At 46.5% G+C, this 22,815-nt stretch overlaps 1 protein-coding gene across 4 annotated transcripts in view; it reads right to left on the bottom strand.

Annotated features, from left to right (window-relative positions):
• The window catches only part of CEP350 (centrosomal protein 350), a 91,513-nt gene extending 69,587 nt beyond the window's left edge, over nucleotides 1–21,926 (bottom strand). For 2 of the 4 annotated variants that reach the window (XM_077332216.1, XM_077332218.1), the window contains exon 1: nucleotides 11,961–12,204. The gene's annotated coding sequence lies outside the window, so the exon portion shown is untranslated. Of the gene's footprint in view, nucleotides 1–11,960; nucleotides 12,205–21,790 lie in introns of those variants that run through there. The other 2 variants (XM_077332217.1, XM_077332219.1) reach the window with 2 other exon arrangements.
• Nucleotides 21,927–22,815: the final 889 nt, after the last annotated feature.

The following is a 22,815-nucleotide window of genomic DNA, read 5'->3' as shown; positions in this document are numbered from 1 at the left end:
ACAGAAGTTTTTAAATTAGTTTTAAATCAGTTTTCTAACTTAAAATTTTATCATCTGCCTGAGCCTTTGGGGAAGGGCGGATTAGAATAATCATCTAATATCTAATAATCTAATATCTAATAATAAATATATAAAAAACAAATTCCCTGCTGGGTTAAGACCAAGATTCACTCAGTCTACCACCTCATTTCTAAAAGCAGTGCTGATCCCTCTAAAATCTCACTTAATGCAGGACAGGACTATGATTCCAAAACTCCATTTATCATCAATCCCTGGGGCACTATCTGTTTATGATGGGTCACAGTTATCAATTCAGCAATCCCCTATGAATTTATCCAAGCATTTCATTTCTTGCTTTGATATAAAATAGCATCGGCTTTAGAATTCACGACGTCCAGTTCATATGGTAGCCTTCTAAACAACAATGCTCCCAGTCTGGAACATCCTTTGGTTATTCTAAATGTTTTGTCTACAATGAAAGTTCAAGTATGATCTGTAAAATATTTGCACAAACTCAAGGAGTGATTTATAGTTTGGATTTACAGAAATATAGTCACATAGAAAAAGCCTCTTGTGGCGCAGGGTGGTAAGGCAGCCGACATGCCGTCTGAAGCTCTGACCATGAGGCTGGGGGAGATCGATCCCAGCAGCCAGCTCAAAGTTGACTCAGCTTTCCATCCTTCCGAGGTTGGTAAAATGAGTACCCAGCTTGCTGGGGGGTAAAACGGTAATGACTGGGGAAGGGAATGGCAAACCACCCTGTACTGAGTCTGCCAAAAAAATGCATCACCCCAAGGGTCAGACATGACTTGGTGCTTGCACAGGGGGATACCTTTACCTTTACCTTTATTCACATAGAATCCATCACATTTTGATCCTTGCTGACCACATGACAAATGAATTATACAGCCAAACATTAAGATGAAACATGGCATTTTAATACACGAGCAGTCCAATCATTCCTACCAAAGCATCTCCCTACATTAAAAACCTGATATAGCATCATAATGTTCATTACATCTAGTCACTATAAAAAGGCATAACTGGGTCAGAAAGTAAAGTTAAAGCTTACCGCTACTGCTAAATACCAACAATATACAACAATGTTGCTGATAATAAAACAAACACTGTAATAATAATGGAGACTCTGAAGTACAAAAGCAAAAATATACAAAACAAAAATTTTAAGTGAGTTCAAAGTAGTCCACAAAGCCTAATTTTGCCAAGACTATACACACAAGTGGGAGAGAATCAACAAAATGCAATACTAGCAAGTAGGGGTATGCATTCAGCTTGTTCTGAGCTGAAAAAAATAGCCAGAAAGTACCGCATTGGCTATTCTTTCAGCCAGATACAGAAGAGGTATATTTTCAGCTATCAAGCATAGCCAATTCCAGGTAATTGGGGGGAGGGGGGAATTAGGGATTATGCAGGAGAACTGTGAGGCATTCACAAGTCATTTTGCAGACAAAAGCTTGACTCTCTACCGCAACCTCCCTCCAACCTTGGATACAGAAAGTGAACTAGAGGCCCCTTGGCCGTCTCTGGAGAGAACATTGAGTTACTTCAGATGACTCTCATTAGCTGAAGTGGACAGGATGCTAACAGCATCAAGGCCAACCACTTGCCCACTAGACCCATGCCTATCATGGCTCCTAAAAACAACGGACATAAGAATAGGGGCCCCCCTCCGGGAAATAATCAACCTCTCCCTCTCAACGGGAGAATTCCTGGAAGGATTACGAGAGGCAGTGGTGTGCCCATTGCTGGAAAAATCACCTATTGACCCACAGGACTTAGCGTTTCTGGGGAAGCTAGTTGAAAGTGCTGCTGCAGACCAAATATCAAAATTTCTGGAGGAAACGAGCCATTTTGAGCCATTTTAGTAGGGTTTCTGGCCTGGCCATGGGGTAGAGACAGTGTTAGTCGCCCCGATGGATGACCTCTGACACCAGCTGGACTGAGGCGGGTCAGTGCTGCTTGTACTATTAGATCTATCAGCAGTGTTTGACACAGTCAATCATGAGCCTTACCAACGCTGAGATACAGGGGAAAACCCTCAAATGGCCGACCTTCTTCCTCCAGGGTCGCAGACGGAGGATAGCAATAGGAAAGAGAGTATTTAGCCGTCATCAGGTCACATGTGGAGTCCCACAGGGAGCAGTCCTCTTTCCTGTCTTATTTAACACCTTCATGAGCCCTATTGCTCAGCTGGTGCAGAGGTTTGGGCTGGGTTGCCAACAATATGCAGACGACACCCAGTTCTTCCTCCAGATGGACAACCGCCCTGATTCTCCCCCAGAATCCTTAGCCAGATGCCTGGAAGCGGTAATGAAGTGGCTCAAATAGAGTCGTCTGAAACTCAGCCCTTCAAAGACAGAGGTCCTGTGGTTGAGTAGGAAGGGACTAAGTGAGGAAGCGCGCCTACCCAATTTGGGTGGAGTGCACCTGTTGGTAACTCATTCCGCCAGAACCCTGGGTGTGATTCTTGATGCCTCCCTCTCCATTCAGGCACAGGTCATGAGAGAATCGCAGCAGGCTTTTTACCACCTATGCCAAGCCAAGCAACTAGTGCCCTACTTGACCCCAGAACACCTAGCCACAGTGATCCATGCGACAGTCACCTCTAGACTAGACTTCTGCAACTCGCTTTATTGATACAGAAAGTGCAACTGGTCCAAAATGCTGCAGCCAGGATCCTCACAAATACACTGTGGAGATCCCACATCTGGCCGGCACTTCAACAACTCCGCTGGCTCCCATTTGAATTCTGGATCAGGCTTAAGGTTTTGGTAGTCACCTTCAAGGCCATACGTGGTCTAGGGCCCAGTGTATCTGAGAGACCATCTCCCTGCCTATACCCCCAAAGAACTCTATGCTCTGCCACCACCAAATAGTGGTGATCCCTGGGCCCAAATCAGCTCACTGGACCTCAACCAGGGCCAGAGCCTTCCCAGTCATGGCTCCTACTTGGTGGAACAAGCTCCCCAATGAGATCAGGAGAACAAGCTCCCCAAGGCCCTCCCTGAACAACCGCAATTCCAAAGGACATGCAAAATGGAGCTCCTCCACCAGGCATTTGGTTAAGGCCAGCCGACTCAACAACACCTGTTGGTCCCCAAAACACCCCCTCCATGATCTGAGCCATGCTGACATCTCACTGGTTCATGTTAAAAGTTGAGAGTTGTTGTCACACTGTGAATCTGTGTATTTTGTTATAATTTATGATGTTCAATTGTGGAACCACTGTTATGTTACTGTTACTAGATTTCTATGTATATTCATGGGAAAGTGGTATAGAAATTCAATAAATAAATAAATAAATAAAACAGGATACCTGCAGTTAAATGGCGTTTAAAATAATTGCAGCTTCATAAAGGGACTGTGATGCCCATAAATGCATTTGGCTTCATTGTAGCCAATGGCTTCATTGTAGTATAATGGGGACCATTATACCAGTAATTCCCATTGGTCATAATGGGGAATCTATCAGGAGGGGGGGTAGAGGCATCAAATTTTTTAAGGTAGAGGCACCAAATTTTGAGTGTAGCTTCTGGTGCCTCTTCTCAAAAGCCACCTCCACAGACTTTCCAAAGATTGGACTAGGGAATCCAATTCTATGGGCCCCCAAAGGAGATGCCCCCATCCTCGATTATTTCCAGAGGGAAAAAAACAGAAAAAAGCAGGAAGTATTGTCAAACCAGAGAGTCTCTGCAGTAGGCACTGAAGAGGGGCATTTTTGCAGTACCAGTGCCACTGTGGAATGCCAGCTCAACAAATCCAAAGGGGAGGGGTTGCAAGACTAGCACAGCCAGTGAACACCCAGAGTACCCAGCAGAACCAGGGCATGTACAGAATGCTCAGCAGAACCAATGCCGCTTCAAGAAATCCAAGCTCGTGGGGGGTCCAAGCCCAGTATAGCCAGAGCATGTACACAGTTCCAAGCAGTACCAGCGCAATTTACTAGTACCCAGCAAAACCCAGTCCCTTACCCTTCTTTGGGCACTCTGTACATGTGCTGGCTGTGCTGTGCTTGCATACACACACCTTGCTTGGACCTGCTGAACTGGTATTGCTACATTGGCATTGGTTCTGCTGGGCAAACTGTACACTCACCAATTCTGCAGAGCTTGGAAAAATCCCCCCCCCCTTCAGTTATAACTGCAGAAAGGGGCACTTTCTGAAATCCTTTAAGTAATATTAGGAAAGACAAGGAAATAACATTCAGGAAAAGGGCTGCCCAAGTACTAATGGTCTGGCAATGCATGTTGACCAGATGACTATTCAAAAGAGAATTTCAACTGAACAGAAAACAGAACAAATTTAGAATCCAGTGGCACCTTTAAGATCAACTAAGTTTTATTCAAGGGACGAGCTTTCGTGTGCACACACACTTCCTCAGATACAGTCTCATGGAATGGAAGTAATCAGTTCATACTTCTAGAGGAAGTGTGAGGGTAAATTAACATACGGCATAATGAAAATGGTTAACAGATTCCAGAGATAAATAGGAAAAAACAGCAATTTGGATTTGTTTATATTTACTTGAGATTGAATTGCATGGGAAACATCTTGAGTTCAATAAATATGTCTACATTAAGAGAATAATGGGTGAGTAGATAATCAATTACTGATAACAGTTAGCTGAGACCTTGCCCTTCTGCTCCCTGCCTGTCCTCTCAAGCATGGAGGCATCTTAGGGCAGGGGTAGTCAAACTGCGGCCCTCCAGATGCCCATGGACTACAATTCCCAGGAGCCCCTGCCAGCATTCGTTGGCAGGGACTCCTGGGAATTGTAGTCCATGGACATCTGGAGGGCCGCAGTTTGACTACCCATGTCTCAGGGCAGAGGTAGTCAACCTGTGGTCCTCCAGATGTTCATGGACTACAATTCCCATGAGCCCCTGCCAGCATTTGCTGGCAGGGGCTTGCAGGGGCTCATGGGAATTGTAGTCCATGGACATCTGGAGGACCACAGGTTGACTACCCCTGTCTTAGGGCATCACCTTCTTTGAAGTAGAGCATTTGGCTGTCTCTGTTTGCAGACCAGAGAAAAGAAAATATTCCAAATTACACTGCATTATACTAGTGGGAAAGATGCTGAATGAGATGTAACTCTATGTAAGTCACTGGATATATTTTTCAGTAAACCAGCATTTATGTAATATATTTATAAACTACATTTCTGACAAGCTCATCATGCTCCACATATCGTATTTTTAACTAACACCTATTATGACCAGTAATGTTGGAAATTTTGGCAATTCAAAATGCAATTTTGCTCAAAGGAAAAAACTCGTGCAAGGAAGGATACTGTCTAGCCATCCAGGTAATTATAAGCATGGCTGTGTTCCTCACAGTCAAACAAATTTAATTCTGATGAATAAGTAATGCAAGCTGACAAAACAGCTCACTCAATTTGCATCATCTATTCTTATCAAAGGGTGTGTTAGAAAATCCTGATTTCTTTCAAGATAAGGGCTAGACTGGGGAGCACAACAGAAAGATAATACAAGGAACAAGAGGGTTGAGAGAGTACATTCTCAAAACCACTTAATGTAGATCTGTTCCACTTTAATGTAGTATATCTACTTGTACTCAGTTATAAAGCAAGAGAAAACAAAGCTTGGGGTGGGCAGGTGCTCCATCTCCCCAGTGCAAGGGTACGAATGGAACAGGTCATTGTCATGCTTCACAGTTCCCCTGCTATATATAGCCAAGTGCTGTTGGAGGAGGCAGGCAAAACCACAGGTAAATCATAGAGAAAAGTTGAATTCAACGTGAACTTGCAGCATTTGACAGAAGTCCTATTTTGAATGGTATATTTAGTTCCATCCACAGAAAACGCATCAACTGAAACTTTTGTATTCACTGCCCCCCAAAGGTTCAAGCTTTTCTTTGCAATTCTGAACATATTTTGAGACTAGTAGTTAAACCCACTTTAAAAGCGGGAAGGAAGTGGGTGGCAGGGCCCTCCTGCCAGCCCTCCCCGCAGGAGCGGGGAGGGAGTTGGGAGAGTTGGGAGGACACGGAGGCAGGCTTCTGTCGAAAAGTGGGCGAGGAGCCATGCCACCCCCACCAGCCTTCAGCGCACATCCTCTGCCCAAGAAGGCAGTAGGTCCGCAGGGGCAGTGAGTTGAGGGGAGAGCACGCAGGCTTCCCGCCGCCTGGGTGAGTCCAGGGGAGTATGGCAGGTGGCAGGGTGGGGGCAGAGTGTGCACTTGGCCTCCTGCCAGCTGCCTAAGAATCCAGGAGGGCAATGGGTGGTGCAAGATGGGGCAAAGGGTGCTCCTGGCTTCTAGCCACCTGCTGCCAAAGGGAAAAGAGCCATATGTACAGTGCAGCCTCTCCCAGTGTCCCATTCAGGCTCCAGCTCTTCCCCCAGTGGACCAGCCATGGACCTGCCATGGCCATAGACAGGGCAAAGCAGGAGCGGGCTGAGGGCAGTGGAGGCAGTGCGGAGCTGGCAGTCCCACTGCTGACGGGCAGGAGCAGAGCAAGAGGAGAGTGGCCAGCAGGGGACAGGAAGGGCAGGTGGGCCATTAGTGGACCCAGCAAGGAAAACTGCTGCATAGTAATTCCCGGGGGAGGGGAGTCCAGGTAAGGGCTGCAGGCGCCAGCCACGGCAAGAGGGCAGGCAGCAGCAGGACTGCAGAATTCCCAGCTCCCTGAAGTGCCAAGGGAACGGGCAGAGGCGGCAGGCAAGCTTCCCAGGCCCCGGTAGCAGTAAGGGGGCTAAGTGTAGCCTTCTGAGGCTGCTGCAGCAGCAAGGAGGCAGGCATGGCCTCTGTGGTATGCCAGCCCCCTGACTGGCCCCCAAGGGAGGGCCCTCCCCCCTAGGGCTAATCGGAGGGCCAGGACATCGTCAGAAGTACCCTGCACATTTTTTAAATTTTAGAAGATGATGATGATGATGATATGTTGATGCTCATTTGCCCACTACCCAACAGCTAAACGCAAGATGATGTTGTAATTAATCCTTAACACCATAGAATTAGGGTCTAAATAGAAATTCGTATGTTAGTATGAGTTTCCTTAATGAAAAGCTGAGTCCCCTTACATAAAGCAACATAGGCTTCATAGACCAAATAAAATTACAAACACCCCCTTTAAAAATTGACATAGGTTTCAGAGGACAGAACAAAACAAACCATGCAAATGTTTTGTGCGGTTGACGAGATTACAAAAAGTAAAATTTTTAGTCTCTATGAAATCAGATAAAGGCAATAAAACTGAAAAGCTAGCTAGACTTTTGAAAACTACAACAGGTACCTAAAATGTTTTCACATCATCTCCAGAAAAAGTGGTTTAGAAACCCATGACTTGGAAAGAGGACTAAAGTCGACGGACATAGAAAAGTTTCTCAAAGAGACAAACATTTCTGCCCAAGATAAATTTAAGCATCCCTCTTTCCTAGAGGAGCAACTCAATGGCTCATCAATACTTGTTTGTCATTTTTTAAAATTGCTTTTAGGATATTTATCTACTCTAAACCATTAGCCTATATATGATGATTTAAAAGTTCTCCCTTTTGCTTTTCTTAATTGTTTTATTTGTTCAACTGATAATACTTTAGATTCAATTGGGTAACCGTGTCGGTCTGAAGCAGCACAACAAAACTCTGATTTTGTTTTGATAATACTGTAAAGAGCATGGGCTCATCTACATAAGGCACAGGCTTTTTGGGTGCCCCCCACATTGCAGAATTTTTATCTGCAGAGCTAGACTACCAAGTGCTATTAGATATGATTGGGAAGGGATGAGAAGTTACTTGAGCAATCTCCTTAAATCACATGAAAGGGAAATGTTCAGAGATCAGGATAACACAGAGCAATAGGCAGTACAGGTGAATGGGGCTGGCCACCATTAGGGATATTCTTGACCCCTTTCCTCAGCATTCATCTTTTAGAAAGCAATTTCTAACCTTTATATTTATGGAGACAAGAGGAAAAACTGTAGTTGTATCCCCTGCCACCAAAACAACATGCAAGACTATATTAATTAGTATCTCTCGTAACTTGATTCTCTGATAAATAACCACAAGCGCCTCTCACTCACCTCTTGCCTCCCACAAGCATTGCTCTGTACTTGAAAAAGTTCCTATAACCCAGGAACTCCCTCCACAGCATGCACAAGTTTGGCTCTAAGCTCCTGAACTCTTACCCTCCCTTAGCCTTTGAAAAGCAAATGTTCTGTCCCCAAATTTCTCTTATCGTGAAACTGCCCCGTCTTATTGGATTCCCCGAGTTTCGACTCCCTTGCTGTGCTCCATCCTTACTTGTGTGGCCTCTTCGAGTTAGTTTCCCCCAGACTTCTACTCTTGATTTTTACTTGATTTTTTGGTTGGGTCATGCTCAGACTCCAGCACCTCTCTGGCTATCTCAAGTCTCCTGGTTTGTGCTGGACAGAGGTCAGCTAGACTGCCAGTTTATCCAGATGCTTAGAACCACCACAGGTGATTCCCCAAAAAGACATCCCCATCTCTCTTTATACATCAAACAACCATGCATGGGTCCAGGAATACTTACATTTGTTGAGGCTATTCTAGTATTTAGTGCTATAGCTATACTCTAGTGCTATTTGGGCTTCTTTAACGTAGTTTGAAAGGGATAAACTCTTTTTCTACTAAACCCAGATCTCAGCTTTTGTTCCAAACTTACCCTGGAGCCCTGTCACTTTGTCACAAATTAATAAAAACAGAATGTGGTGCTCTGAGTCTAGATTTGGACCTCTTTCAGACAAAAGTGAAGCTAGCAGCTCTTGCTAGGAGAGGAGTGAGAGAAAGGAAAGGTTTCTTCCCTGTGCTTGATTCAGATGGCTTTTTCATTCAATCTTGCCCTGTCTCTGCCTGACGACAGCCCCTATACATACATGTCTTTTGTCCATGTAGGCTGCATGATGCTCACTAGACTTATAGCTCAGAGATAAAAGTATTAAAATGATAAGGGTCTCTATAAATTAAATAAGAAGTAAGAAAAACATATTAAGTGCCAAGTATTTTACTCTGAATTCCAAGTTAAGTGTATTATCCCAATCCTGAAATTATATTTTGCTGTAGTAGAAACTATATTATTGCATTGATTGTTATTAATTTTATCAGGATCACGCCTCAGATAAAGGAATTTAAGGCTGCATTCCTACATACACTGAGTTTGGCAGAAGCCATTTCTGAGAAAGCATTAGGATTGCACTGCACACACTCCTTCACATGGTCATTAGGAAAAAGTCTCCCTGAACTCAGAGTTTCTTACTTTTAGCAAACCTGCATAGGAGCACACTTGCCCACTGATGTCAATGGAAGAGTAAACAGACAGGGAGATTTACAGCCTGCTCCTTACTGTGATCGCTGAGGTCACCTCTTTTGAGTTTAGTGGGCCTTACTCACACAGAGGGTGCAGAGAGCTGCAGTCATAGAATTGCTTAACTTTGAAACATGCCCTTTTCCTGCAAGTTACATGGAGACAAAGATTTCTCTCTCTCTTTGGTATGCCCCTCTGCAAGAGTCGCCAACACACCAATCACTGTGAGAGTTTTACAAAAGCAAAACAGACAAGTCTGCATTCCCATTGTTTCATATAGTCAGCAAACTGATTCCACTTAACTAATTAGCAGTAAAGTTAGTGACATAAAGACAAACTTTGAGGACAATATTATTTTCTGTCTCTCAGCAGTGTTGTCTTCAATATTTTCAAGCTTTCTGTTAGAACTCGTTACATGGTTCGAAAAAAGGTATTTTCAAAAGACAGTATAGTGTGGTGTTTAAAATGTCAGGGTAGGATCAGAGAGACCAGGTTCAAATGGAACAGAAATACCACAATAAATAAATACACATTTGCCATGACTCGGTTGACACTGACCGAATCACTCTCAGTCAGCCTAACCTACCTCACAGGGTTGTTGCAAGTATAAAACAAAGGAGGGGAGAACCACTGCCTCAAGATTACCTGTCACAGAACTTACCTTGCCCGTATCTCTCTTTCTCAACTTAACCAACCTCAGAGGGGTTTTATAAGGATGACAGAAAGGTCTGAACAGGCAGGCTTGGATTCACTGGAGTTTTTCTACAGATACACTTCTGCCTGTAGAATACAATTTCTCACCTCTTTCCTTCCCCTGTTGCCCAAAACATTCCTCCTGTCCACAGCAATACTTTAGCCTAAAAATGCTGACTTGAGCTCACTTGCCATGAATCTCACAAAGTGATTTTTACCAGCCACACCTCTGAAGCTAACCTAGTTCACAAGGGAGTTCGCAAGGAAGAAGAAGAGGGAAACACAGTTCTCAGGGGAATGGGTAAAGTGATAAAATGCACTAAGAGTCAACAAGAGTAATTTTTAAGATTCTGAATAGTTATGTACTATGAAGTATTGAATCACAATAGCCTGGTATGGTTAAAAAATTATGCCTCCAAAGAACACTATGTTCTAGTGAACAAAATCTGCTCAGGGCCCCTGGCCCTAAGGAAGCAAAATTAGGCCCTGGTCCAGTGAGATGCTCTGCCAAAAAAGATCGGGGCCCTGCAGGACCTTAAACAGTTCCACAGAGCATGAAAGACAGAGCTGTTCCACCAGGGCGCTCTTCAGGCCCAGAAACAACCTGGCCTCCCTGGCTATAACCGACCCAACAAATTGCTACCTAAATAAATTCATCATTCTTCCCTCTTTTTCACTTAGGAAAGGAGGCAGTGGGAAACTGACCTCCTAATTTGATAGTCAATTTATTAAATTTATTAATTTGAATATTTTAAAACAATGTCGTATTTATGTATTTTAACCCTTTTTAAGCTGTCCTGTGTCTCTGGGAAGGGCAGGGTATAAAACATTTCCTCCACATTTCTGGCTATCATTAGTTAATGTAGCATATTTTGTCTTTTCATGTGTGCGTGTACATGAATACATGTTTATATACCCACAAATATATATAAGCACAGAGAGATGTGTTTGTGTGTACACACAAAGAGACAAAATAATTTCCCATTATGCTGTATCAGATAATGACAGCCAGGAATGTAGGCTATACCTTATACATTACTATTATTTATTACATATATACATACACGCACGCACATAAATGTTTGTGTGTGTGTGTATACAAAATACACACAAAGAGAGAAAAAAGTTTCCCATTATGCAGTATTAGATAATGAAGCCCAGAGATGCGGAGTAAATCTTCTCTATAATTATTAAACATTACATACACACACACACGTGTGTATGTGCATATGAGTGTGTGTTATACAGACCACCATCAGTCTGTTGCAACTTGAGAGAGCAAAGAAAGATAACGCTACAGGGGAGCTACTCGGAAGGAGGCCAGTACATTAAAAATAAAAATAAAAACAAGGAAAGAAAGGAAAACCAAGCGTGTTAGCACAAATATTGTAGCAAACACCCCTCGTTCCTGCGCGTATATCCTATATGTGTGTGTATGTATATACACACACATATACACATACACACACATACACAGATAGATGATTGATAGATGATTGATGATAGATAGACATAATATAATATAATATAATATAATATAATATAATATAATATAATATAATATAATATAATATAATATATATCATATATATATACCCTCCGTCTCCCAAATAGGCACGCACAGTCTTTCCCCGCGTTCTCCGCCTAGGGAGCGCCTCTGCCCGTCCACCCGACCCGCGAGACGACAGTCCCTTTAAACCAGGCGGAAGCGACTGACAGCCCGGGCTTGAGGCTTCGCCTTCGCGGGAGGCCAGCGGGGAGGAAGCGGAGTGACCCGCGGAGGGAAGAGGCAGGGAGGACAAGGCCGAGCACAGCCAGGGAGGGCGAGCCCCAACGAGCTAAGGCAGCGACCCGGAGACCCCCCCCCCGCCCGCGGCCGCGGCCCCACTCTCCGCCTCCTGCCGCCGGGCCCGCCTGCCCGGCCGGCCGGCTGAGCGAGCGAGCGAGCGAGGACCCGCCCCGCCTCACCTGCCCTAGCGTCGCCCCCGTTCTTTCCTCCTCCTTCCGGGCGGCGGCGGAGGCGCCCGGCTCATCCCGCAAGGCGCCGGGGTTGAGCGCGCAGGGAAACGGGGGTCGCGACAGCGGCTCCGGCCAGTCGCCTCACGGGCCGCCGCAGCGCCGCCATCCCGGCGCCATTACCGGCCACTAACTGACACTGAGGCGGCGGCGGAGGAGGGAGGAGGGGGCCGCCAGGAGCAGCGGCGCGCGGCAGGGCGGGAGCCGCTCTGGGAAGTCTCGCGAGGAAGCCGGCGCGAAGAGCACGACCTTCCAAAGATGGCGGCCGGGGGGGAGGAGGAGGGTTTCCTACGCCATCTTGAATGTGGCGGCGCTGTCGACGCCGCCCGCCTCTGCAGCGGCTTCAAAAAGAAGCACCTCGGTCTCGTAAGCTAAGCAGGGTCGGGCCCGGTTAATATTTCGATGGGAGACACCGTAGGGCGCTCTGGGTAGCTATGCGGAGGTGGGCAACGGCGAACCGCCTCTGGCCGTCTCTCGCCTTGGAAACCCTGCAGTACTCGTCGTAGGTCAGTTGCGAGGGGGGAAAAGACACGTTGCGGGCAAACGGTGGGATCTGTGCTTTGGGGAGCTGCTGCCAAGCTGGCCAAGAAAGAAGAAATTGGTCTTCAGGGCGGCAATGGACTCAAACTTTGTTCTGCTATTGCAGATCAACGGGACAGCTCTCCTTGGAAATCCCCAAGTCTAGAGTCATTTTCAAGACTAACAAACACCACTCACTCCTTGGAAATCAGAACAAGGTTTGAGGCCAATGGCACCTTGAAGACCAACAAAACTGGCCTACAAGATGCCAGTGGATTCAGACTTTGTTCTGCTATTTCAGACCATCATGGTGACCCACCTGAGTCTGTCTCCTCGGAAATCAACAAGTACACGGTCATTTTCAAGACTCACAAACTTCTGTGGTTGCAACGGCATTCTCAAGCCTTCCAAAGATGCTAAGTTCGCATTTCAAAATCTTGGGGCTAATGAAAATTATAGTCCATGCACATCTGGAGAGCCACAGTTTGGCCATCCCTGGTGTAGCCCAAAGAAGCTGGATCCTAGAGACCCAGCAGGAACCACGAGCATGAAGGCTGCTTCATCCTCCTGCGTCCACCGCTGCTCCTTCCTCCGTGCCCTGCGCTCATATTGCTTCCACTGCTCCTCCCTCCCGCAGGGAGCTGCAAAGTTGCCAGCAGCAGATGAGTCCGCAGCCCCCTAATCCTTTGCTCTACCCAAAGCACTTTCCACTAGAGCCTTTTAAAACTGAGCTTGGTTGATGGAGCTCTTCAAGGACACTCATAATGATACCCCTTTCCATTATGAGGGAGCCCTTCCTCCCACAGTCTGGCTGCTACCATCGCCAGGTATTTATATTTGCATTTATAGCCTGCCCCTCTTGATCCAGTCATCTCAGGGGGCGTTACAGCATATAAATCAGTGGTCCTCAACCTGAGGGTCGGGACCCCTTTGGGGGTTGAACAACCCTTTCACAGGGGTCGCAGCAGGGCAATCAGCTTGGCTGGGGGAGGGGTGCCATCCACACAACAGCCTTGCAGGGTAGATCGAGATAGAGCGTTCGTCTGTCTGGAGCAGCGGAAAAGAGTGAGATCAGCATGGTGGGACAAGAGGCAGAACTGAACTGAGGAACCCCAGGGGAAAAACCAGTTTATATACAATCATGAACAATGGATCTTCATGCCATTGGTCAGTTTCGGTTTAATTTCTCTGAAAGAACACTTGCATAATTTTAGGGTTGGGGGTCACCACAACATGAGGAACTATATTAAAGTGTTGCGGCATTAGGAAGCTTGAGAACCACTGATATAAATAATATAACACGTGATAAAAGCATAACCATAAATATAAAATTCAGTAACATTCTTTCTCTGATCTGTACAAGCTAAGTCAACGAACAGCTCATGATAATTTGTTTGGTATACATACCAAGCTGGTTATCTGATGAGTCCTACCCAAGGGGAGAAACGAAGGGAGATGTCGTTCCAGCAGGGAAGGCCCTTTATGTTTAATATTCCATCTGTGCCGCCTCAGCCATAAGCCTTGAGGAAGAGCTCCGTGTTCCCATTCCTGCAGAACTGGGCTAGTTCCGTCAGGGACCCAATGTTCTCCAGGAGCTCATTCCACAGGCAGGGGCCAGGGCCAAAAAGGCCCTAGCCCTGGTCAAGGCCAGGTACACTTATTGGGGGCTGGGGATCTCCCCAGGGATATGTCAATGTTGTTATTCATGTTGTGTTGTGATTGTTACCTGATAGATTGTCGTGATGTTCGATGTAATTTTGTGTGTTCCATGTAAACCTCCCAGAGCCGTAGGGAAAGGCGGTATAAAAATCCAAATCCTTATCTATCCATTGTTCCTCTTAATATTTGTGAAACTGCCCTAGGGGTGGAGAGTATCCTGGCTGTCCGAGCTGGAATAGGGCCAATCAGGGTGCATTGGCTCTGCACCTACAGCTCCCTCCCTCCCTCCCTGGACACTAGCTTGTGTGTGTGTGTATGTGTATGAGAGAGAGAGGGAGGGAGGGAGGGAGAGAGAGATCTGCGCCTGTCTGTGTCCCCTGAGTCCTAGCGCCCATTGCATTCCTGGTTGCAATGGGCTTTCTTGCTAGTAAATAAATAAGTCAGCCGTAACTGACCAAAGTGCTCTTCAGGGCATGTCCCTCCGATATGCCAGTTATGCTCTGCTAGGGCCCCGTGAATCCTTAAACTAGATCTAGTGCTGTGGACCCTGTGAATCCTTAAGCTGGCTCTGGGGTTTATATGTGCGTGTGCACACACAGAAAGCTATGCTATTTGTCACAGAGGACGGCTGCTCCCTGCTGAGACATCCATCCCTGTGCATAGATCACATACCATCAGCAAGGGGTGCAGGAAATTCCAGTAAAGACAGTAAAGGAGCCCTAAGAGCATCTGGCACACTTCCTCCCAGGAAAGATTCTCGCTCACCATGTAAAATATATGCATGTACTATGGGAGGGTGGTATTTATTCTTAATAGTCCTTACAGAAATAACTAACCATCTGTGAATGTAACTTCGGGGTAAGTTAAGAACTAATCTCCCTTTAAGATAAACTAACTAGGCAGCTTTGTGAACCTTCTCCTGCACATGGTAAGGGGGGGGGACTTGGGGGCTTCCATTAAACTGATCCTGTGTTAACTGGTTCTGTACAGTGCTGTTGAGTTGCAGTGGGTTTATGCTAAAGTTGTAGAGCAGGGGTGGCCAAACTGTGGCTCTCCAGATGTCTGTGGACTACAATTGCCGTGAGGCCCTGCCCCTGAGCAGGGGTCCATGGGAATTGTAGTCCATTGACATCTGGGGCACTACAGTTTGGCCACCCCTGCCATATGGCTTTCAAGGTGAGAGGCATTCAGAGGTGGCTTACGCATTGCCTGCCTCTGAATAGTGACCCTAAACTTCCTTGGGGGTCACCCATCCAAATATGAACCAGGGTGGACCCTCCTTAGTTTCCAAGATCTGATGAGATAAGGTGAGCCTGGCCATCCAGGTCAGGGATAATTATGGATACAGACAGCAAATTTCTGTGCCACGTTAACTGACCATCTGCGCTAAGAGCTACATTCTGCAATTGGCATACATACCTAACCGGTCCACATACCTCCTTGTGTAATTTATTCTGCTTCTAGCTCAATGCAATGCAATGAAAGCTGTTCTTAACTACTGGACTCTGGGCTCCCTCTTTCCCCTCCCACCCCCAAACAGTGGAACCTCCAGCGAAACCAATATTGTTTCCAGGGCTCATTCTGCACATGGAGAATAATGCACTTTCACTGTGCTTTTGCAGCTGGATTTTCCTGTGCAGAACAGGAAAATCTACTTCTAAGGTGCGCCGAAGGTGCATTAACCCTTAAGTGCAGGATGGGTGCAGCTCATCCTCACAATTAAAGACTAGAAATGTGGCCCCATTTAAAATGAAATCTGAGCCCAACAATGGGGTAAGAGAAGAAAGCAGCCCGCCCATTCCCATTCTTCTAGTGAATCCTTTTTCACCCTTTTGACCCTGGAGGGACTCCTGAAATGTTTTCAAGGAACCCTGGAAGTGGTGGCATGTCCCTGCACAGAAGTGGGCGCGGAAGTAAAACGGGGAAGCCAGCCAATCAATCGATGGATGGATCATTTACAACTTCCATTGTGGAGAAAGAGACTAGACCTGTAGAGCAACAGGGGGAAGTGGGCTCCAGATTGGGAATCCCTGTTCTAGTGAAAATGTACACCATTAAAAACTCTTTAATCTGGCGGGAAAAGAGCAAGCAAGCATCCGCCTCTCACACAAAACCTACTTGCAGCAGAATGAAAAACACAAGAGGAAGCGTTCAGCTATTGTGAACACGGAAGGATGCAAGCTCTTAAAAGGAAGCCTGGGTCATATTTCCAGGCACGAATTGAAAATGAACGGTTGTGCTCAAATGTAAGACGTTCGATCCCAGAGTAACCACTAATAGGGTTATGTGTTTCAAGTGCCAAGCTGGGCACCGACGGTGACCCTTCTAAATGTGTTCTCCAGCATCATTAGCCCTAAATCTATAGCCAAGGTGGCTGAGAAACAAAGAAGCCATGCATTGATATGTCTTACCAGGATTAACTTTTGCTTATATATTCCCACTGTCATGATGGTCGGTTCATAGTCTGGGGAAGAGTGCTTGCACTTGAAAGCTCACACCTTGAATAGATCCTTGTTGGTCTTAAAGGTGCCACTGGACTCTGATTTTATCAGTGAGATGAGTGAGCTTCACATAAACATGTAAGGATGTCTGTGCAGACTCCGGCAGAGCATTAACAGTCCTGCAACCTCCTGGATGCAGCTTTAAGGCCAGTATTTCCCTATGTCGCTTTTCACTTGAGGTTTATGAAACCTTTGTCTTCAAAGGGAGAAATCGGCACAGAGACCCTTGGGAACAAATTTAACAGGTAAACCTCTAGTCACGATTCACAGTTTCATGGACACCTCTAAAAGCTACTTCCAGAAGTCCAGTTCCAAAATGCAGCACTAGTAGCGTGCACACGTTTGACCCGGACACTGGGGTGAACAATATGGCTCCTTCCTCACCATTTCTCTTTTGCCAGGAAGGTTGTCCTGGGCCCCTGTCCATGTTAGCAGACCTCATCTAAATGTCCTGACTCAAGGGTAGAGGAATCTGCTAGGCCTACAGAAGGTCCCAAGTTCAATCCCCAGTTTAAAAACCATGACCATGAGAAAGACCTCTTCTCGGGGCTCTGGATTGCCGTTGCCCTGCAACATGGACAGCAGCAGCAGCAGCAGCAGCAGCAGCAGCAGCAGCAGCAGCAGAAGAAGAAGAAGAAGAGTTGGTTTTATGCCCACTTTTCTTGTCCAGAAGGAGTCTCAAAACAACTTACAATAGTCTTCCCTTGCTCTCCCCACCACAGAAACCCTGTGAGATAGGTGAGGCTGAGCGAGCCTGCTCTGTGAGAACAGTTTCTAACAAGACAGTGACTAGGCCAAGGTCACCCACCTGGCTGCATGTGGAGGCATGGGGAATTGAACCCAGCTTGTCAGATAAGAAGCTGCCGCTCTCAACCACTACACCATGCTGGCCGTGATGGACCAAGGGTCTCGGGTTCAGCGCAAAGCCACTTCCTATGCGCTCCCATGTATCAAGACAGCAGAGGATCAGAGCAGGGGTAGTCAACCTGTGCTCCTCCAGATGTTCATGGACTACAATTCCCATTAGCCCCTGCCAGCAAACGCTGGCAGGGGCTCATGGGAATTGTAGTCCATGAACATCTGGAGGAGCACGGGTTGACTCCTCTTGGATCAGAGTACAACAAGGTAGCTCCACTGTTGCTACGACAGAGCATGGATTTGGCCTTTATGTCACCGACACTATTTCAATGAACGTGTTGCAAGGCAACCCCCACAAATGGTAGCGCAAAGTTTGAATCCAGCAGCACCTTTAAGACCCACAAAGTGTTATTCAAGACGAAAGATTTTGTGTGCAAGCCCTTTTTCAGATATAATGAAAGATCCCTCATATAGTTGAGTTCCTCAACCGCATACATCAACCATACAGTTCCTCAACCATACGTATAGGTAGAGAATGAGTGTGTATGGGTGGTATTAATAGCCAGGGTTGGTTAGCTAGATGCATAATTAATGGCAATTATAGCTGAACTAGGATTGATGCAGTTGTCAGAATCCTGCGATTCTGCCATAGGAGGTCCTTTGCAATAGAACCTTGGGACCTCAACGTGGCTGTTTTATTGCAAAGTAATGTCAGAAACAGAAGAAGAGTTGGTTTCCATACCCCACTTCTCACTGCCCAAAGGAGTATCAAAGCGGCTTACAGTCGCCTTCCCTTTCAGTCGCCTTCCCAACAGACACCCTGTGAGGGAGGTGAGGCTCAGAGAGCCCTGATATTACTGAAGAAGAAGAGCTGGTTCTTATATGCTGCTTTTCTCTACCCGAAGGAGTCTCAAGGCGGCTTACAGTCGCCTTCCCTTTCCTCTCCCCACAACAGATACCCTGTGAGGGAGGGGAGGCTGAGAGAGCTCTGACAGGACTACTCTGTGAGAACAGCACTATCAGCTGGCCACATATGGAAAGGCAGGTAATCTAATCCGGTTCCCAGATTAGAAGCCACTACACTACCCTGGCTCTCAGAAACACACTGGAATGGGAGATTGTTGAATTGTAAATTAATACAACAGGACAATGAAGCCGCCTGGACTTAACAGAGACATCGGCTTCTTATCTGACTACACATGCTAACTCACTCAGGACTCACTTAAACCCAGAAATTGAACTTGTTTTTTGGCAAGGGTGGGGGGAATTACTGGACTTACACTCTGTGACTATGTGTGTTTATTCCTCTATCATCTGTATGCCACTTTAAGGGTCTTACCAAATGTGCTATTCCAATTTTAGCTTTAGTTATTGCCTAGTTCCTTATACACCTTTATTCTTAGTAACGTTTAAGGAAAGCTGTTTCAAGTGTAACTGAAGGAGTGTACAATTGCACATACTAGCCTTGCAGTTCCTATTAATTTGCACAAAAAGTTGAACCGTGTTGGCCCTGCAGCTACCACTGAACTCAAACTTCTGTTCATTAACTCTTGTATGCTGTTTGAAGAAGAAAGAAGAGTTGGGAGGTCTTATGTCCTGCCTTTCATTACCCAAAGGAATCCCAAAATGGCTTCTAAATACCTTTCCCTTCCTCTCCCTGCAATAAACACCCCATGAGGTAGATGGGGCTGAGAGAGCTCTAAGAGAACTGCTCTATGAGAACAGTTCTAAGAGAACTGACTCAGCTGGCTGCATGTGGAGGAGGAGTGGAGACTCAAACCCATTTTTCCAGATTAGAGTCCGTGGCTCTTAACCACTATACCACACGAACAGCCATATCCAAGATTCTGATAACCGCCTCAATCCTATCTCAGTTATAATTGCCCAGTTAATTGTGCATCTGAACTCTGGCTAAACCTTCCTGGCAACTAACACCTCCCGCCCTCTCTCTACCTCTATGTATGGTTGAGAAAACTGCTCCATTATATCTGAAGAAGGGTGCTTGCACATATACCTTGAATAAAACTTAGCTGGTCTCAGACTTTGTTCTGCTGCTTCAGACAGCTACCTACCTGAGTCCATCTACCACCATGGTAGAGAATAAGGAAGTGCAAACATGGAGAAAAGCATACTGAGTGCCATTCCGCACTCGTTCAAAATTGCACAATGGTTGCAATTGAAATTGCAACTAATTTGCTGTTATGCACAACGTCGTTGACAATCTGCCACATTCCTGAAACCCATCCGCAAAAAGCGCTTCGTTGTAGCGCTTTCAGGGAAATCCAAAAAAGTGTATTCACCCTCCGGAAAGCGCTACACTCTTGCAACCAATCTTGCAACCAAACTAGTGGGAAAGTTCTGTGCATTACCATTGTTGCGGTTTCTGCAAAGTCCCTCCCCCTGGCTCTCTCCTCTGATCTTCCGGCAAAGCGATCGCCATTTTTTTTTCGCGGAGCGAGCGGAGATCAATGCACCGGCGAGCCTTCGTTTACCCAGCGAGGCTTCCCTGGCTGCAGTCCCTCCCCAGAGCTGTTTTAAGTCACCAAGCACCAAGCACCACGCAGCCCCGTTTGCTGGTTTATTCTCCCTTTATTTTTCACTCTATTTTCAGCCGAAAATCGCACCCATGCGGGGGGGGGGTATTTTTTTTTCACTCGGGGGGAGCGTGGCAACGATGAAACGGCAGCAGGTTTACCACCTGCTAACTAGATTGGTCTCTCCGTTGCAACGAATCAACGCCGATTTGTTGCAACGTATGTGTGTGTGTGTTTTTTTTTTAAACCTTCCTTAAAGGGAAAGGGAGAGCCTCTTGTGGCGCAGAGTGGTAAGGCAGCCGTCTGAAAGCTTTGCCCATAAGGCTGGGAGTTCAAGCCCAGCAGCCGGCTCAAGGTCGACTCAGCCTTCCATCCTTCCGAGGTCGGTAAAATGAGTACCCAGCTTGCTGGGGGGTAAACGGTCATGACTGGGGAAGGCACTGGCAAACCACCCCGTATTGAGTCTGCCATGAAAACGCTAGAGTGCGTCACCCCAAGGGTCAGACATGACTCGGTGCTTGCACAGGGGATACCTTTACCTTTACTTAAAGGGAAAGGGGTTTTTCGGGATCATGATAACGGCCGCCCATTGGCTGCTCGTTTGATTGACGGCCAGGGGCAGGACAAAGCTCGGCAATATCGCTTCCTGGCTAGCGATTTTTGCCGAGACCAGAAACCTGTGGGAAACGATAGAAACGCAACTGGATTCCACTACAAAGGCAGGTATGCATAACGACGAATTCCACTATTTAAAATGGCGGTTTTTCGTTCCGCAACCAATTTGCTACATAGATCCTGGTGTGGAATGGCCCTGATTTTTCACCTGCATGTAAGCAGCTGATCGCCTTATGGACCTAAAGCAGTGGAGTTCTGCTTTGCCATCTTAAACGCAATGCAAAAATTTCCACAGTGAGTTCGCAGGGATGCAGCAATGAACAGTCAACACAAATGGTATCAGACATTAGAACGACTCAGCTCCCTGATTTTAAAAGTGTCAGCTCAGCATCGCACAATCTTGAGTTGAACTACGCTAAGAAATCTTATTGATTCCCCACGAGACGGATGGATAGATACTACTGCAAAGCAGCAGCCAAAAAGCCCTTACTATTTAAGGTTTTCTTTATATGACGTGTGAGCTGCATCTCAGAGTTTGACATTATTTATTTGCTAGATTTATATACCACTGCTCCCAGCAAGCTGGCTTGCGGCAGTTCACAGTAAATCATATAAAACAACAATCTAAAACACCCCATTATAAAATCATTAATACCCCAAAATACAATTACGAGGGAAACTTCTCCCAGAAAAATGGGAATAAGTCCCACATTCGTGATCAGACATACTAACACGCATCCTTCTAGCTTCTGCCGCTTAAACGCTTGCAAGATCAATTCAGATCCTAAACAAATTTTACCATTTAAGCTGCCAACTCCCCAGTATTTTTTGCAGTGCTAAGTCCACCTGATTAAAACATGGTGTGCATTTTAACGTACCCATCACTGCTTCAAAACCATCGTAATTGTCTTCCCTGCTTTTCATCCACACTTTTACAGATTTTACTGTTAGTTGTATTAAAAAGTGGAAGCCTGTAGCAGATGAGAGCGCTAGAGAATCCTGCACTAGACTGCAGAACGCCCGATCCTTCTAAAATTATTTTTAAGGCAGCCTTTTATCAAGTTTGTCTTCTAGAAACCCCAGCTGAGGATTTTACCTGCCGTAAGCAAGCCGTCCTGGAGTCATTGCAGCTGACTTCAGCCAAGGTGGCCAATGGAGCATTACAGCAGGACAGCCCTGCAGACTAGAAAACGCCGGCCAGAGAGGAGCCAGGGGCTATACGTGCAAAACCCTCCTATCGTTTTAGGATGGTAGCTGAGGCAGGGGCTATGGAAAGTTCCCCCACCACCCCCACCCCCTAGTATTCTTGCACACGCCTCCTAAAAATAGAGCAGCAGCTGGGTGTTTTAGCTGAAACCAAAGCCGATCCAGTGGCCGGCGTGAAAGGAAGCCCTGCTGGTATTTTGGGAAGGCTGGCCTCCACCTGTTGAGGCCGGAGTGAGGGTCGGCGGTGGAGTCACAAAGCCCCATGCGAAGGCCAAGGACTTGAGGAAGCTGCAAGAAGGCACAGCAATGTCAAAGACACTTAGCATGCAGTGGTTCCCAACCTTCCTAATGCCGCGACCCTCTAATACAGTTCCTCATGTTGTGGTGACCCCCAACCTTAAAATTATGCAAGGGTTCTCTCACAGAAATTAAACTGAAAGTGACCAATGGCGTGGAGATCCATTGTTCATGATTGCATATACATTGGGTTTTTTCCACGGGGTTTCTCAGTTCAATTCTGCCTCTTGTCCCACCGAGCTGCACCACCAGCTAGAGCGCCTGGCGGGAGACTGCGCTGGAGGCACTGCTGGAGCGGCTGGCGGCTGAGCGCAAGTGCCTGCAGGAGGAGCAGCAACAGCGGCAGCACCCCCCCCCCCGGCAAGCTGCTCACCCTGCCATGACCCCCAGGCTGAGAACCAAATGGCGGGAACCCCAAAAAGGTCATCTTCCCCTTTTCTTGTGGCGCAGAGTGGTAAGGCAGCAGACACGCAGTCTGAAAGCTCTGCCCATGAGGCTGGGAGTTCGATCCCAGCAGCCGGCTCAAGGTTGACTCAGCCTTCCATCCTTCCAAGGTCAGTAAAATGAGTACCCAGCTTGCTGGGGGGTAAACGGTAATGACTGGGGAAGGCACTGGCA

The sequence above is a fragment of the Paroedura picta genome, chromosome 4 (genome assembly GCF_049243985.1).
Source record: "Paroedura picta isolate Pp20150507F chromosome 4, Ppicta_v3.0, whole genome shotgun sequence".
NCBI classification, from domain to species: Eukaryota; Metazoa; Chordata; class Lepidosauria; order Squamata; family Gekkonidae; genus Paroedura; species Paroedura picta.
This window is presented reverse-complemented; position numbering and strand designations above follow the sequence as displayed.